This window comes from Phyllobates terribilis, unplaced genomic scaffold (genome assembly GCF_046119375.1).
Source record: "Phyllobates terribilis strain yellow unplaced genomic scaffold, ASM4611937v1 Scaffold_27__1_contigs__length_16484149, whole genome shotgun sequence".
NCBI classification, from domain to species: domain Eukaryota; kingdom Metazoa; phylum Chordata; class Amphibia; order Anura; family Dendrobatidae; genus Phyllobates; species Phyllobates terribilis.
This window is the reverse complement of record NW_027362787.1, coordinates 15457421-15472787: the sequence shown is the minus strand read 5'-3', so window position 1 is coordinate 15472787 and position 15367 is coordinate 15457421. Positions and strand designations below refer to the sequence as shown.

General features: G+C 47.3%; 1 long non-coding RNA gene across 1 annotated transcript in view; it reads right to left on the bottom strand.

Moving 5' to 3' along the window:
• Positions 1-15367, bottom strand: part of LOC141176494 (uncharacterized) — a 41348-nt gene that overhangs the window by 5027 nt on the left and 20954 nt on the right. The window contains exon 3 of the long non-coding RNA XR_012253175.1: positions 3776-3851. This is a non-coding gene — a long non-coding RNA (uncharacterized lncRNA). The remainder of the gene's footprint in view (positions 1-3775; positions 3852-15367) is intronic.

The window sequence follows — 15367 nt, the reverse complement described above, 5'->3', positions numbered from 1 at the left end:
TGCAGAGATATGGGCCTTTTTATTTAGTGTTGATTGTGTGTAATCTTTATAAGGGGGCGTGGCCCACAGGATAATTATGCAGAGCAGCCTAAAGACACGCCCCTGAGGATCCTGTGAGCCACGCCCCCTTTGATATAGATCATAAAATTTAGCAGTAAGTAAAAAGGCCCATATCTCTGGAACAGTATGGCAGATTTAAAAAAAAATAAAAAATCATGTTCAGGGAAGAAGTAGGAATACAATAAAAGAAAGAAAGAAAAAAAAAAGCTCCCTTTTCATCTAAAGACAGGTCAATGTTTAATAAGACCCCTCTTCGGTGGGGTCTCCTCTTCGGTGGGGTCTCCTCTTCGGTGGGGTCTCCTCTTGGGTCTCCTCTTTGGTGGGCCTCCTCTTGGGTCTCCTCTTCGGTGGGGTCTCCTCTTTGGTGGGGTCTCCTCTTTGGTGGGTCTCCTCTTCGGTGGGTCTCCTCTTGGGTCTCCTCTTCGGTGGGTCTCCTCTTCGGTGGGGTCTCCTCTTCGGTGGGGTCTCCTCTTCGGTGGGGTCTCCTCTTCGGTGGGGTCTCCTCTTCGGTGGGGTCTCCTCTTGGGTCTCCTCTTCGGTGGGGTCTCCTCTTCGGTGGGGTCTCCTCTTTGGTGGGTCTCCTCTTGGGTCTCCTCTTCGGTGGGTCTCCTCTTCGGTGGGGTCTCCTCTTCGGTGCCAATTCTGGTGTTCTTAACAGAAGCATACAGTCTAGATCACGTGAAGTCATTATCGGTCTTTACTCCTCTTTGGTCAGACCTCATCTGGAATACTGTGTACAGTTTTGGGCACCACATTTTAAAAAAGACATCGACAAACTGGAGCAAGTTCAGAGAAGAGCGACCAGAATGGTGACTGGTCTGCAAACCATGTCCTATGAGGAACGGTTGCAGGATTTGGGAATGTTTAGCTTGCAAAAAAGAAGACTGAGAGGAGACTTAATAGCTGTCTACAAATATGTCAAGGGCTGTCACATTGTAGAAGGATCATCTTTATTCTCATTTGCACAAGGAAAGACTAGAAGCAATGGGATGAAACTAAATGGGAGGAGACACAGATTAGATATTAGAAAAAACTTTTTGACAGTGAGGATGATCAATGAGTGGAACAGGCTGCCACGAGAGGTGGTGAGTTCCCCTTCAATGGACGTCTTCAAACAGAGGCTGGACAGACATCTGTCTGAGATGATCTAGTGAATCCTGCTTTGAGCAGGGGGTTGGACCAGATGACCCAGGAGGTCCCTTCCAACTCTACTATTCTATGATTCTATGATTCACATGCTGTTGTGCAAATGGAATAGACAATAGATGGAAATTATTGGCAATTATCAAGACACCCTCAATAAAGGAGTGGTTCTGCAGGTGGGGACCACAGACCACATCTCAGTACCAGTGCTTTCTGGCTGATGTTTTGGTCACTTTTCAATGTTGGTTGTGCTTTCACACACGTGGTAGCATGAGACGGACTCTACAACCCACAGAAGTTGCTCAGGTAGTGCAGCTCATCCAGGATGGCACATCAGTGAGAGCTGTGGCAAGAAGGTTTGCTGCATCTGTCAGCGTAGTGTCCAGAGGCTGGAGACACTACCAGGAGACAGGCCAGTACACCAGGAGACGTGGAGGGGGCCGTAGGAGGTAAACAACCCAGCAGCAGGACCGCTACCTCCGCCTTTGTGCAAGAAGCAACAGGAGGAGCACTTCCAGAGCCCTGCAAAATGACCTCCAGCAGGCCACAAATGTGCATGTGTCTGCACAAACTGTTAGAACTGACTCCATGAGGGTGGTATGAGGGCCCGACGTCCACACATGGGGGTTGTGCTCACAGCCCAACACTGTGCAGGACGCTTGGCATTTGCCACAGAACACCAGGATTGGCAAACTCGCCACTGGCTCCCTGTGCTCTTCACAGATGAAAGCAGGTTCACACTGAGCACATGTGACAGACGTGACAGAGTCTGGAGACGCCGTGGAGAGCGATCTGCTGCCTGCAACATCCTTCAGCACGACCGGTTTGGCAGTGGGTCAGTAATGGTGTGGGGTGGCATTTCTTTGAAGGGCCGCACAGTCCTCCATGTGCTCGCCAGAGGTAGCCTGACTGCCATTAGGTACCGAGATGAGATCCTCAGGCCCCTTGTGAGACAATATGCTGGTGCAGTGGGCCCTGAGTTCCTCCTAATGCAGGACATTGCAGTGTGTATTTTCTTATGTCCATGTATTTACTACTAAAAGTAATTTTTTACATTTAGATTTCATTTTTCACTGGTTATTACAGACTTATTGCTTCCCTGCACATTCAAGTTTCATGTTTTCTTTGGGCATAGATCAGCTAAAAGGCACTCAGGAAAAAAAAACAGATGAAAGATCTACAAACTCTCCCTTAAGACTGTCAGAAGGAGCTCACTGATAGATTCTCAGTTAGCTAATTTTGCAGCCAGGAATAGACAGTGCAGCACAGATGCTACAGAACGCAACATTTTTAATGAAACTCAATAACGGAAATCAATTTTAGCCCCAAATACTTGCATTAAAGTAAAAAAAACAAATGGCCGCAAAGCAGGACAACCGCTTTAACTCCTTACCAACATCTGCCGTACATGTATGGTATAAGTCAGTAGCGGGTGCATGGAGCAGAGTCAGCTCGCCCCGTACATGGCAGATAATGGCTGTGACAAACAACCAGGACCTGCCTCTAAGAGCTGCGAGTGGAGTGAAGATCTGCCCACCACTGTTAACCTGTTCAGTGCTGCTGTCAATCTCTAACAGCAGCATTAACAGCGCGCCGGCATTGGGACGCATCGTTCCATGCGCCCACCGGCGCTCCTGTGACGCGATCACAGGGCACACACGGACTGCTATGACATCCGGGGGTCTGCTGAAGCCTCCGTGCCTGTCATCATAAAGCTTCATTTGGGCTGTAAAGAAGAAAGTGATTTTGCTATATGGAGCATTACTGTGGTATCGCTGTATATAGCACAAGCAATCAGATAATGTATACAAATGCAGTGAAAATTAAAAAAAAAAAAAAAAAGTGTAAAATATTAAAACCCCACACGTTCAACTCACCTCCCACTAAAAATAAAGATAATAAAAATATACACATTTGTGGTATGGTCTCTTTCAGAGAAATACAATCTATCCAAATATAAAAAACAAACGATCAGAGAACACAGAAAAAAATTCAAAAAGACAAAATTGCATTTTTTTCGTTCGCCACAATACTACAGAAAATCCTGTAAGAAGTGATGACCATGTCATATGTGTCCCAAAATGTTATCAATAAAGTCCTCTTGCCCTTCAAAAAATAAGCCCCACACAGCTCCATCAACCCGAAAAACAAAAATGTTACGGGTCTCAGAAAAACTCTTGGAGAAGTTTGGTGTTGCTGTAATCACACTGAGGAGTAGGATCCTATTACCAGGTCATTTTTACCACACTATGTGCGCCGTTAAAATCCTTCCCAGAAAAACAAGGTCAGGCTTTTTTTTTCCTCGCACTTTTACTGCACTTGGACTTTTTTTCCCGTTTTCTAGTACTATGTGGTAAATGAATGGTGGGATTTATAAGTACCGCTCATCCTACAAAATAACAAGACCTCACACTATGTGGACAGACATTAAAAGTTATAGCCCTTGGAAAAAGCCAAGGAAAAAACAGAAAAAAACATCAATTGGTTCTGTTGGGAAGAGGTAAAGCTGAAGAAACACATGTAACAGCAGAATATGGAGGAAGGTGAGATATCACCGGCTGGTGGATACTACCTGCTCCATCGCTGGCAGAGTAACCCATCCCCATGGTGGCCGCTGAGATCTTCTCTTGTAGAAACGGATCCAAAATCTATAAAACATGGGGAACAGTCAGCAGAGGGTTTGGTGATTGGCTCATATTGGCGATATACCCAGGGGCATTACTGGGCACAGGGAAGATTGGGAATGAATAGGATTGGCTGTTAGATATGTGATCTCTTCCATTAAAGGGGATGTCTAGTTGGAACAAGTTCTCACTGATCTCTGGATAGGTGATGACTCTTAGATCGGTGGGTTTGGCCGCTATGACCCAATCAGCAGAACAGCACTTATAGATAGAAGTGAGCGAAGTGCAAATGTTCAGCCGCCGGTCCGTTCATTCTCTATGGGGGGCGCTGTACTCCGCTTTCTCCTGCATAGAGAATGAATGGAGCGGTGCTCCGGGGAGGTACTAGCAGGGATTAGTTGGGTTCCCAGCAGATCTAGAAGTTGTCACTTATCATGTGTTGGGGAATAATGACTTCTCCTCTGATAAATGTGCTGATTCCTGTCAGTTGTGGTCGCTGAGTGCGTGTGATGGGATGTGGCTCCGTCCGTTATATTATATCACGTCTTATACCTATAATCTCGCTGATCGCAGGTGTCTGTCTTCACACTCAGATGAGATGGAACAAACTGACGATATAGGACTTTTTTTTTTTCTTCAAATTCAAACCGAGCAATCCTATTGGCTGAGTATGAATGCAGTTACCATGGTGACAGAAGTAGCTGCAGATTTAAAGGGACAAGATACTAATATTGTACTAAAGTGTATTTTATTATATACTTCACATAACTGACTGGGTACACCTTGGTGCTGGTGGGATGGCTTTTTTTTTAATCAAACAACATGTTTACTAAGTACCCTATATTATATATATTTCCTATTGCTTTTTACTTACTTATAGCAGGGTATATGTTCATATTGTTTCTATCCTAAGTTTGTCTATTTTCTAATAAAGACATGACCAGTCCTCTTTAGAATTTTATAGTGACCCCATTGAGGTCATGGACTGATATTGGGGATTGCAGAGTTGGGGCAAGGTGTTGGTGCTAAGTAAGTGACATCAAATGAAGGCTATGGTGCATATGACTCGCCCCCTGGGCCGTGGGGCACTCGGATCCGGGCAGTAGGGGAACGATGGGAGTAGTAGTGGCAACTCGGTTCCGTGGCTCAGGGTGGTCAGGCCAGTGGTAGTCCGTTATGTGCTGATGTTTATGTCCGACTACGCCACCCGTGGATTTGCGGTTATTAGGAACCGCCGCTGCATGCAGACCGCTGGGGCTGATGAGGTGTGCAGCTAGGGTAGTGTGACTCCCCACGGGAAGAGTGCGGCCCCAGGGCAGTATAGTGGATGGTGGGAGTGATGGTAGTGAGGGTCCCAGTGCTGATAGTGCTGGAGAAGCAAGGAGCACACAGACAACAGGTTGCAGTCCAGGGTCTTTACTAGAACAGGTAAATTGACCCATAAACAGTCCCGGCTAGGAGGGGGACCTGGATGTCTGAGAGTAACGGGGAAATTGGCCCTGGTCAGGGTGAGGGTGTAGGCCTACCGTGCTTTCTGCGCTCCTTCTGGCTATCTCCTCCTGATAGGGTAACAGCCCACGTTTCCGAGCTTTCCGTGTATTCTCGCCTGTATGGCCTGCGACGTGGGTTCCTTTCTGCTCCCAGCCTTGTACGGCTTTACTGGTCCCTTCGGTTGTGGCAGGGCCTCCAGGCTTCTTAGGCCAAGGAATATACAGTCCCTTGCGGACTGGTTCTCTGCTGGGGGATGTGGAATCCTTCCAGCCTCAGACACCAAAGTCTGGTAAGGTCAGTCTCTGATTTGCCAAGACAGGCTCTCTTCGCCTCTCGTCTCTGGCTGGTGGCTCTCCTACTGCCACACTTCCTCTTAGGTGCAATCAACTTTCTGTCCCTGCTCCACTCTGGGACACGTCTCAGTGCTGAGACAGGCCATCCATTCTCTCTAACCCTGCCCCCAGTACCAGCTTTTATAGGGGCAGCCAGCTCCCCCTACTGGCCTGAGACAGGAGGCATTGCATGCTAATGTTCCCCTGACTAGAGAACCTCCCCCTTGCTCTCAGACACAGCTTTAATTACACTTGTGGCATCCAGGCCAGGGTGACACACATACATAGTAAATCAGTCTTGTTGTGCCACAGAAATCCTGTTCTATAACACAAAATATCTTCATATGATGAGGAGTTGTGTTGTGTTTTTCTCCATTTACATTCTAGCGTGGTGATCACATAAAATGTAAAATTCCTATTAAATAATTACTGAATGACAGTAGCCTGTATCCCTGGAGGACAAGTCATTTACCGCTTCACCAGGTTTGATGTTCTAATGCATTTAGATGTTTCAGTATTTGTATATATCTTTTTTTTCCCCCCTTAAGGGTATTCAAGCGCAGACTGTGGCAAACTTCTTCCTCGCCTTTGAAGCACAGCTTTCAATTATTCCTATCGTAAACCAGGTAAAAAGCTTCGAGCCGAGCGTGATCAGACTCCTTCAGTCCCGCAGCAGGTAAATCTGTGAACATCGCCGGCACTCCTGCTGTTCCTAGCACCGATCCCTCTATGAGCGGCTGTGCAGTAATGAAGGCAGGATTCACCCCAAACTTGCTCGTCTTTTTTTTCGATTTCCAGTTCTGGTAATTAGTGATACACATGTGTATATCCAGTGGTCAACTCAAAACCTATGTATGGAAAATCAATTGTTTGCTGTATGCATCTCATTTGTAGGATGCACACTATTCATTTCAATATGGAGCGGAGTAGGAGGAGACTTTCATTGCTGTCGCCCTTTACTTCCTCCCTGCTGATAGGAAATGCCATGCTGTTTGCTTGTGTCCTGTGATTACAGCAGCCTGCAACAGTTTTCAGTGTGCACTCCCCGGCTCAGGCATCAAGCAGTAAATGATAACATTAAAACGCTGCTACCCCTTTGTTAGTCACTTTTTTATCTTCTTCCCCTTCTACGAATGCTATAGTCCGTTATTCTAGAACTGCTCTGAAAATGGTTCTCTGGAGTGTTGGGATTTGGGTTTAGGGTGGGTTATGGGAATTGAAGTTCAGAATGATTTGATTAAAAAAAATATGAAATTAAAATTCCTCTGTTCTTGAGAAGGTCAGGAGAAAATGAAAGGATTCATCTAGTCTGTTCAGCGCTCCCAGGAGACAGGCACCAGGCGGAGGTATTAAAAGTCTTCAGAAATTTACTTAGATAAAAATCATCATAAAAAAACGATACATAGAACAACGCGTTTCGGCTATATATTGGTACAGAATAGCCTTCCTCAGGTAAGATATTGCTTTACAGTCTGTTAGAGTTATATAGTCTATATAGGTTCACTTGAATAAATTAATTAGGTTAAATGGTCAAGACCTGGTGGTTCTTCATTAGCTTAATTGCTGCTTGGTGGTTTTCAGTATGCTTGTTTCTTTTGTTGTTACAGGTATATTTGCAGTACATGATAAAATATATGGTGAAAAACACACACACATGAAAAACATTACAAACATTGATTTGCGTGTGTACAGTAGAGATGAGCGTTGTTCTACTCGAACTGTTCGCCAATCTCAAATTCGAGCTGTTTTGGGCGGTGTTCGAGCCGTTCGGCGAACACGAACAATTTGAGAAAAATTCGGCTGTTCGAGGTTATGTTCGATAACTGTTCGTGCACCAAAATCATAACTGGATTTTTTCTCAGTAATGATGAAAATTAATGTTAATACGCAGTTTGAGTGTACAGCGGGGGGGGGGGAGGGGCAGGGGATGGATCTCTGCAGGAATAATGAAGATCTCCATTTTTTTTTCTCTTTCCCGCATTTGCAGTGGGGAGGTGCAATCTGTCAGCCTATCAGTAGCGCACACACGGAGCGAAGTGCTTTTTTTCACACAAGCAAGGGCATGTGTGATTGGCAGTGTATGTCACATGTCCTTGCCCTATAAGACCAAGCCATTTTCCCCGTCGCCACCATTTTCTCACTGCTGCAGCTGCGTGTTAGACGGCACCGCTGTTGCTGTGTGCGCTATACCTTGTTAATTTCAAGCCAATTTTCGCACAAATCTACAGATAGCTTGGGAGTAGGGAATAGTTGTGATTGCAGTCCTTTTAAGGACTAGGTTACAGCATTTCCTACGACTTTTATCAGGCAGGTCTGTGCTCTTAAATAGATAGATTGTGGGAGTAAAGACTAATTGTAATTGGAGTCCTTTTCAGGACTAGGTTACATCAGTTCCTATCAGTTTTTGCCAGGCAGGTCTGTGCCAGTGCTGTGCAAGTTTTTTTCACAGCATTTGGCTGAATCTAGCAAAGCTAATCCTTTTTGGCCTATTGCAGAGTGTGTTAGTCAGTGGAGTAGCCTATCTGTGTTGCAAGATATACCACCTGTGTATAGAATACCAATTTTTTTACTGCACCTAGTGAAGTAAAATCTTTTGGGCATAGCATCATTCTATTAGTCCATCTATACTGACCTCCATCAGGTTGCAAATTAAAAATAATTTTTATCTGCATCTACCTCTGAAAAAATATTTGGGCTTCTAGCTGTGTGTGGGACTTGTTCTATTAGTCCATCTATACTGACCTCCATCAGGTTGCAAATTGAATATAATTTTTATCTGCATCTAGCTCTGAAAAAATATTTGGCCTTCTAGCAGTGTGTGGGACTTGTTCTATTAGTCCATCTATACTGACCTCCATCAGGTTGCAAATTAAAAATAATTTTTATCTGCATCTACCTCTGAAAAAATATTTGGCCTTCTAGCAGTGTGTGGGTCTCATTGTATTAGGCCATCTATACCAAGCTCCACCAGCTTTGAAATTAATAATAATTTTTAGCTGCATCTAGCCCTGAAAATAATTTTTCCCAATAGTGGTAGCAATAGAAATATGGGGCGCGCGCCTGGCTAACAAAAATATACGCTTAATAACACAAAACACCAGCCTAGCGCACTGCATTAATAAGATGGCATCATCGTCTCTCCCAGTGCTAGGCCTACTACGCAGGCTAGTATTCCTGTGCCTAAAACACAATGTATGGGTCCGCGCTAGCCACTATGTTGAGGGGTATAAAGCTGCTGCTAACGCTTTATAACAATTCAATTGGCAGATTTTCACAGAGCTCTTCCACAACGCCCACCCATCGGGCAACAGTTGCCCACCCTCCCTATGGGATCTAGTGGCGAATAGTTGATGCCATTAATCAGAGCGTCAGTTGCCCCGTCAACGTGGCAAGCATACGGTAAGGCATGGGAAGAGTGGACACGACTAGTAGCAGGCAGACGGGTTGACCAATGTGAACAAGCCAGATCACAAGTCACCATAGAATTTCTCCACCAGCTAATGATGAGGGGCATATCAGGGGCGTCAGCGCAGCGGTGGCGGACCGGAGTAGCATTTCACTTCCAACTACTGAATTGGGGAGATGTGACAAAGATTCATCATCAGACAATCCATAAAAGGGTGGAAAAGGGGTCAGCCAAGTCAGGAATGTAGACGTCCCGTCCCGTGTCACTAAAACTGATTTCTCACATCTTATCCCTAACACCATTAACATGACACTCACAATTTGAAGCAACACTAATGTCTACTGCATTTGTGATCGCCTTCTTCGGGGCGCTATGTATAAGCGAATTAGTCCCTCAATCCAAAATTACCACCAGTGGACGCTTATTACACCAGGAAGTAGTCATAGCCAATAATGCAATACGTGTACGCATACACCAATCGAAAACGGTTCCAGCGGGCAGGGGTACTTGGGTACTTCTACAACCCACAAACGGTACACTGAGTCGGGTAACAATAGTAAAAACATATCTAACCATCAGATCACAAAGTAATTTCTTCGTATCACACATTGATGGAACGCCATTATCAAGATACCTGTTCCAAGCTATATTTAATAAATGCATAACATCGGCAGGGAACCACCCCAAAGATTACGGGACACACTCATTCCGCATAGGTGCGGCCACGGAAGCAGCAAGAGCAGGACTGTCAGAAACGGAAGTTCAGAGGATAGGGAGATGGCGATCCACGTGTTTGGCGAGATACATAAGACCGGACTTGTTATCCTAACGTGGTTTGTTTCTTTTACAGGTGACGATAAGCCAACAGTGTGAGTGATAGGCCACTCGTATATATATTGGGCACAAAAAAGGGCGAAAGTCCGCCCAGGCGGGAGGAAATTAGAGTTTCATAACACATATTTCAACTGGAGAGGTATTAGAGGCCTGCTATGGCCACAGGTACTAATGGAGGTAATCAAGGTAGGGAGAGAGGCAAGAGGTCCGGTCATCTTAGTTATACAGGCCGGGGGAAACAACCTAGGTCATCACAAGAGCGCATAACTAATGGCAATAATGAAACTAGACACTGAGCGCTTCAGAGAATTTTTCACAAAATTAGCTATAGTATGGTCAGAGATTGTGCCGATAGCGGTATGGCAAGGTGCGCGAGACATCACGGCCATCGAATGGACAAGGCGGGTAATAAATATTCGGATGGCAAAATTTAGAAGAGACAGAGGCGGTGTAGTGATACGACACCGACAACTGGAAGGAGATAAAGCAGGCCTCATACGGCCCGACGGTGTTCACTTAATAGATATTGGACTGGACATATTCCTGTCAGGACTCCAGGACAGAGTGGAACAAGCGTTAAGAGTGATGGGTGGGGGTCAGAGTCCTGCATACGAGTACGCTGGATCCTCCGTGGCCTGGAAATAGAAAGGACATGTTGGAGAGTTACACTTGTTGGCCAACTTGCCGGAGTGGGGACCCAGGGCATGCTGCAACAAGCTGAATTATTTTAGAAATAAAATGCCTTTCTAATGGAATGAGTATAAAGAGTTAATAAAGCTGTGACCGATCCTCACCTATCCAGTTGTAAGAGTTACATTATTGGGTTGTCCATAAAAGGGGGGCGGTAGGGGGGCTGAGCATCTGGGTTTGGTTGGGGGTCCCCACAGTCTGCCTAGGCTAGATTAATTTAAAAATTCTTATTAGATACACAGGCGGTGCAGCTTGCTTCGCAGCTGGGCTACTATGCCCAAAGTATTGCCTAGGCTAGATACAGTTAAAAATTCTACGCTGACTAGCAGACACTGAAGATTTGGAGCAGACCTCTGAGTAAACAGCTCTTCAGACTCAACCATCTGTGTTACCCCAAGCCATAGTGTATGTAGTTTCTTACAGTTAAAAGGGGGGGTGCGACCCAACCCACCTGGAATTGACGATGCCAACGTCACGTAAGACACAGCAAGGGGACTCCCAAAATTGTGGCACAGACACCACTTAACCCTAGAACGCATACCTGTGGCCTTGCAGGCCCGCCCAGTTAATTGTTTTCTATTTTCTGCAAGATTGCTTTAGTTAGAATTTTGAAACTCTAGGTATTCTTCATGTATATAGTTGTTTGTCATTTGAGTTTGAGTTATTCCATGTTATTTGCACACGGGCCTAAAGGGCCCCAGGTATGTGAAAGTGTAGATTTTTATGGTCATGCGTTCTAGGGTTAAGTGGCATCAATTGCCCCACTGTTGCTTAAAACGGTTGGTGAGGTGATTTTACCAAATCCCCAAGCTTTTAGTCTCCCAAGGATGACACAGGGGTAGAAATGTCCTTGCGAATCCATGATTTGATCATCTTTATGAACGTGAGTCTGTCTACATTCTCAGTGGACAGCCGCGTGCGCTTATCTGTCAGCACACCACCAGCAGCGCTGAACACACGTTCAGAGAGAACGCTGGCTGCATGGCATGACAAGATCTCCAAGGCGTGAGTGGCGAGCTCCGGCGATTTTTCAAGATTGGAATACCAAAATGAGCAAGGGTCCAGTGACACAGTCATGGCTTCGATGTTCACTTGGAGATTCTCCTGTACCATCCTCTCTAGGCATTGACTATGTGTCAGACTTCTTGTCTCCTGTGGCCTTGCAAAGGATGGTCTAAAAAAGTGGTGAAACGATTCCACAAAATTGCTGTTACCAGCAGATACTGTGTTACTGTTACTGTTTGAGTGATGAAGACTCGACAGTCCCACCGTTGGCAAGTTAGAACTGTGAGATTCACTACGTGCACCACTGGTGTTTTGTGGAAAAGCACATGTAAGATTCTGCAACAGATACTCCTGCATTCGTCAATACCTTTTTATGGCAGGAATTATTTCGGCAAATATACTTTTGTACCGGGGATCTAAGAGTGTGGCAACCCAGTAGTCGGGATTACTTCGAATTCTGACAATCCGGGGGTCATGTTGCAGGTAGTGCAGCAAGAAGGCACTCATGTGTCTTGCGCATCCAGAAGGACCAAGTCCTTGTTGTGTTGGTAGCGAGGTAAGAATCATGCTTCCTTCCTCTGCCCTCTCCCTCCAACCTCGCACAACAGAAATGTGATCAAGGTCTCCCTCATCTGATGAGTCTTCCATGCCCATTGCCAGTTCGTCCTCCACTTCTTCCTCGGCTCCTGCACCTTCCTCAACAGTTTGGCTGCTACCATGCGCCCTGGTTAATCCCTCTCCCCCACCCTCCCATGCCTGCCGCCTTGGTGCTGCCAACCGTCTGGACCTTGGAGATGTTATCCCTTCCGCATACGACTCCTCCTCTACTTCCTCCACCTCCTCTTGTCCCACCACCTGACTCCGAATTCTGTTTAACAAGTGCTCCAGCATGTAAATCACCGTAATAGTCATGCTGATAATGGCATCGTCAGCACTAAACATCTTCGTCGCCATTTCAAGACTGTGCAGAAGGGTGCATAGGTCCCTGATCTGAGACCACTCCTCCAGCGTGATTTGCCCCACCTCTGGATCTCGTTGGCCCAGGCTATACGTCAGAACGTATTGCACCAGGGCTTGTCGGTGCTGCCACAGTCGCTGCAACATGTGCAGAGTTGAATTCCACCGTGTCGGCACATCGCATTTCAGCCGGTGAACTGGCAGGCCCAACGACTTCTGTAGAGATGTAAGTCGTTGAACTGCGGGATGCGAACGGCGGAAGTGAGCACACAGCGACCGTGCACTCTGCAGAAGGCCATCTAGTCCGGGATAATGGGCTAAAAATTGCTGGACAACCAAGTTCAACACGTGAGCCATACAAGGCACGTGTGTGACATTGCCCCTGCGAAGGGCCGCACCCAGGTTTGCAGCATTGTCGCACATGGCCTTCCCTGGTTGCAGGTCCAGTGGAGACAACCTTTCATGAAACTGGGTCTCCAGAGCTGACCAAAACTCCTCAGCTGTGTGACTCACATTTCCCAGACATTTCAAAGTAAACACTGATGCGTTGAGCCCAGCTGCCAGCATAGTAAGGAGGTGTGCAGGATTCCTTCTGCGCAGTTAGAAAGCAGGCGGCATTACCAGACAGGCTTTGGGTGCAGGTGGAGGACCGAGAGGAGGTTGAGGAGGCAGAAGCAGTGGAGGAAGTTCGAGATAAAGAGGATTAACACACAACTCGTGGGGACGGTAAGACTTGGACAGCAGCCCCTTGTCCTGCTGTCACCATAGTTACCCAGTGCCCAGTCAGCGACATGTAACGCCCCTGTCCATGCCTTCTCGTCCAAGTGTCTGTGGTGAAGTGCACCCTGTCACACACAGAGTTTCTCAAAGAAGCGGTGATGTTGTGTGCGACATGCTAGTGGAGTGCAGGCACACCTTTCTTTGAGAAGTAGTGCCGACTGGGCATCTGGTACTGGGGCACTGTGACGGACATAAGGTCTTGAAAATCCTCTGTGTCCTCCAGGTGGAAAGGCAGCATTTCTGTAGCCAACAGCTTGCAGATGGTGAAATTCAACCTCTTAGCTTTCTCATGGCTAGGAGGAAATGGTCTTTTACTTTTCCACATCTGAGGGACCGAGGGCTGGCTGTTGTGCTTAGACGGTGTTGAGTAGGGTGTCCCCGGCAACTGCCGATCTGTGAGGAAGATGCAGGCGGACATGTTAGGTTGCCTTGATCCAAAGGTGGTGCTCTCGATGTCGGAGAGCGCTCAACACTAGCAGGTGTTTCCACTTCCCAATGAACTGACGACCTGCCAATCACACTGGCTGTTGCGGGTAAAGAGGTGGCAGGTCTGCGTCCAAAAACATGTGTGACTGCTGTCCCCCCAGTCACAGAGGATGAAGAGGCTGCGGATGCACAAGATGGGGCAGACGGTGGTTGGCCCAGCCGGCTAGGCCGCATTGTAGCACAGTGAGCTTCCCACTGCAACTTATGCTTCATATCCATGTGACGGTACATGCATGAAGTACTCAAACTATGGATTTTTTGGCCTCTACTTAGCTTTTGCTGACAAATATTACAGATAACACGAGTTGGGTCATCCTTATCGATCTGAATAAATGCCCAGGCTATGCAAGGCTTAGAGCCCATGTGACCTGAAGAGCCACTACGACTTGTGGTCAGAGGCAGAGTTGTGGTTGAGGATGCAGTTGTTGACGTGCTTCCAGTACTCCGTCTCTGTTCAGGAAGGCGCAACCTAACCTCGTCGTCAATAGCATCTGTGATGCCCCGCTGCGCTTGGTATCACAGATCCTACAAGAGTGCATTGATGGAATCCTCCACATGAGGCCCCCATAAACATTTGTAGAGCCCCGAGGGCTCGGCCGCTACAGGGGTATTGCACCTCTGCCAGAGGTGTGGTATTCCACTCCCGGGTAAGGATGGAGTGTGGACCAGGGCTCAGTTAGCTGCATGCAGCACACACACCCCATTTCCGAGGGACAGCTCAACGGTGCTCCCACTAGACATAAGTGCAGGCACGACCGACCATGTCCCTGCTGGAGTGGGGAGGGAGGGGTGGAACACCCAGTGCTGTAGGGGCAGATAGTAGGCGGTTCCTGAGTGTAGGAAGGAGCCCATTGGTTGCTGGTCACCTGGGCTCATGGCTAGAGGGAGGTATAAAAGGTGGGCACCATCTTAGTTCTGGGTCAGTTCAGCCAGAGGAGAAGACAGGGAGTAGAGGCTCTGTAGGAGCTCTACTCCAGGAGGGCCTAGTGAGAGGCCGAGGAGGAGGTGAAGGGGAGCTGAGATTCTGGCTCATCTCAGCTCCAAGAGAAAGGAACAGAAAGGAACAGAACAGGAACTGCAAAGAAGGAGAGACAGAGAAACAGAAGGGCTCAGGAACAAGAAGGTGGAAGGGACCCTAAGAACCCACGAGAATCCAGGGTGCAGGGTCAGGCAGATTAAGGGTACCGGATCCCAAGTTGGTGGAGGAGAAACAACCCTCAGCCAAAGACCGGTCGTCGTGATCATCTATTGGTGCGACACCTCATCAAACCTGCTAGGAAGGCACCATATAGGACAGCGGAGGACGGGGCCCACGTTTAACCGCACAAGTCCGCGGCAGCTGGACAAAAGTGGGTCACTGGTGAGGCAGGCCAGAGAAAGGATTAAAGGGGGTCCTGTGCCATGCTCCTGAGCTGCCTGGGAGTTGACCAAGCCCCTCACCTGGTGGACGCAGCACGGCTCGGGCGGTCACTGCTGACAGAAGTGACCCGGAACAAACGAACTGTGAGTAAAGACCCTGGACTGTAACTTGTTGTCTGTGTGCTCCTTCGCGCCTCCAG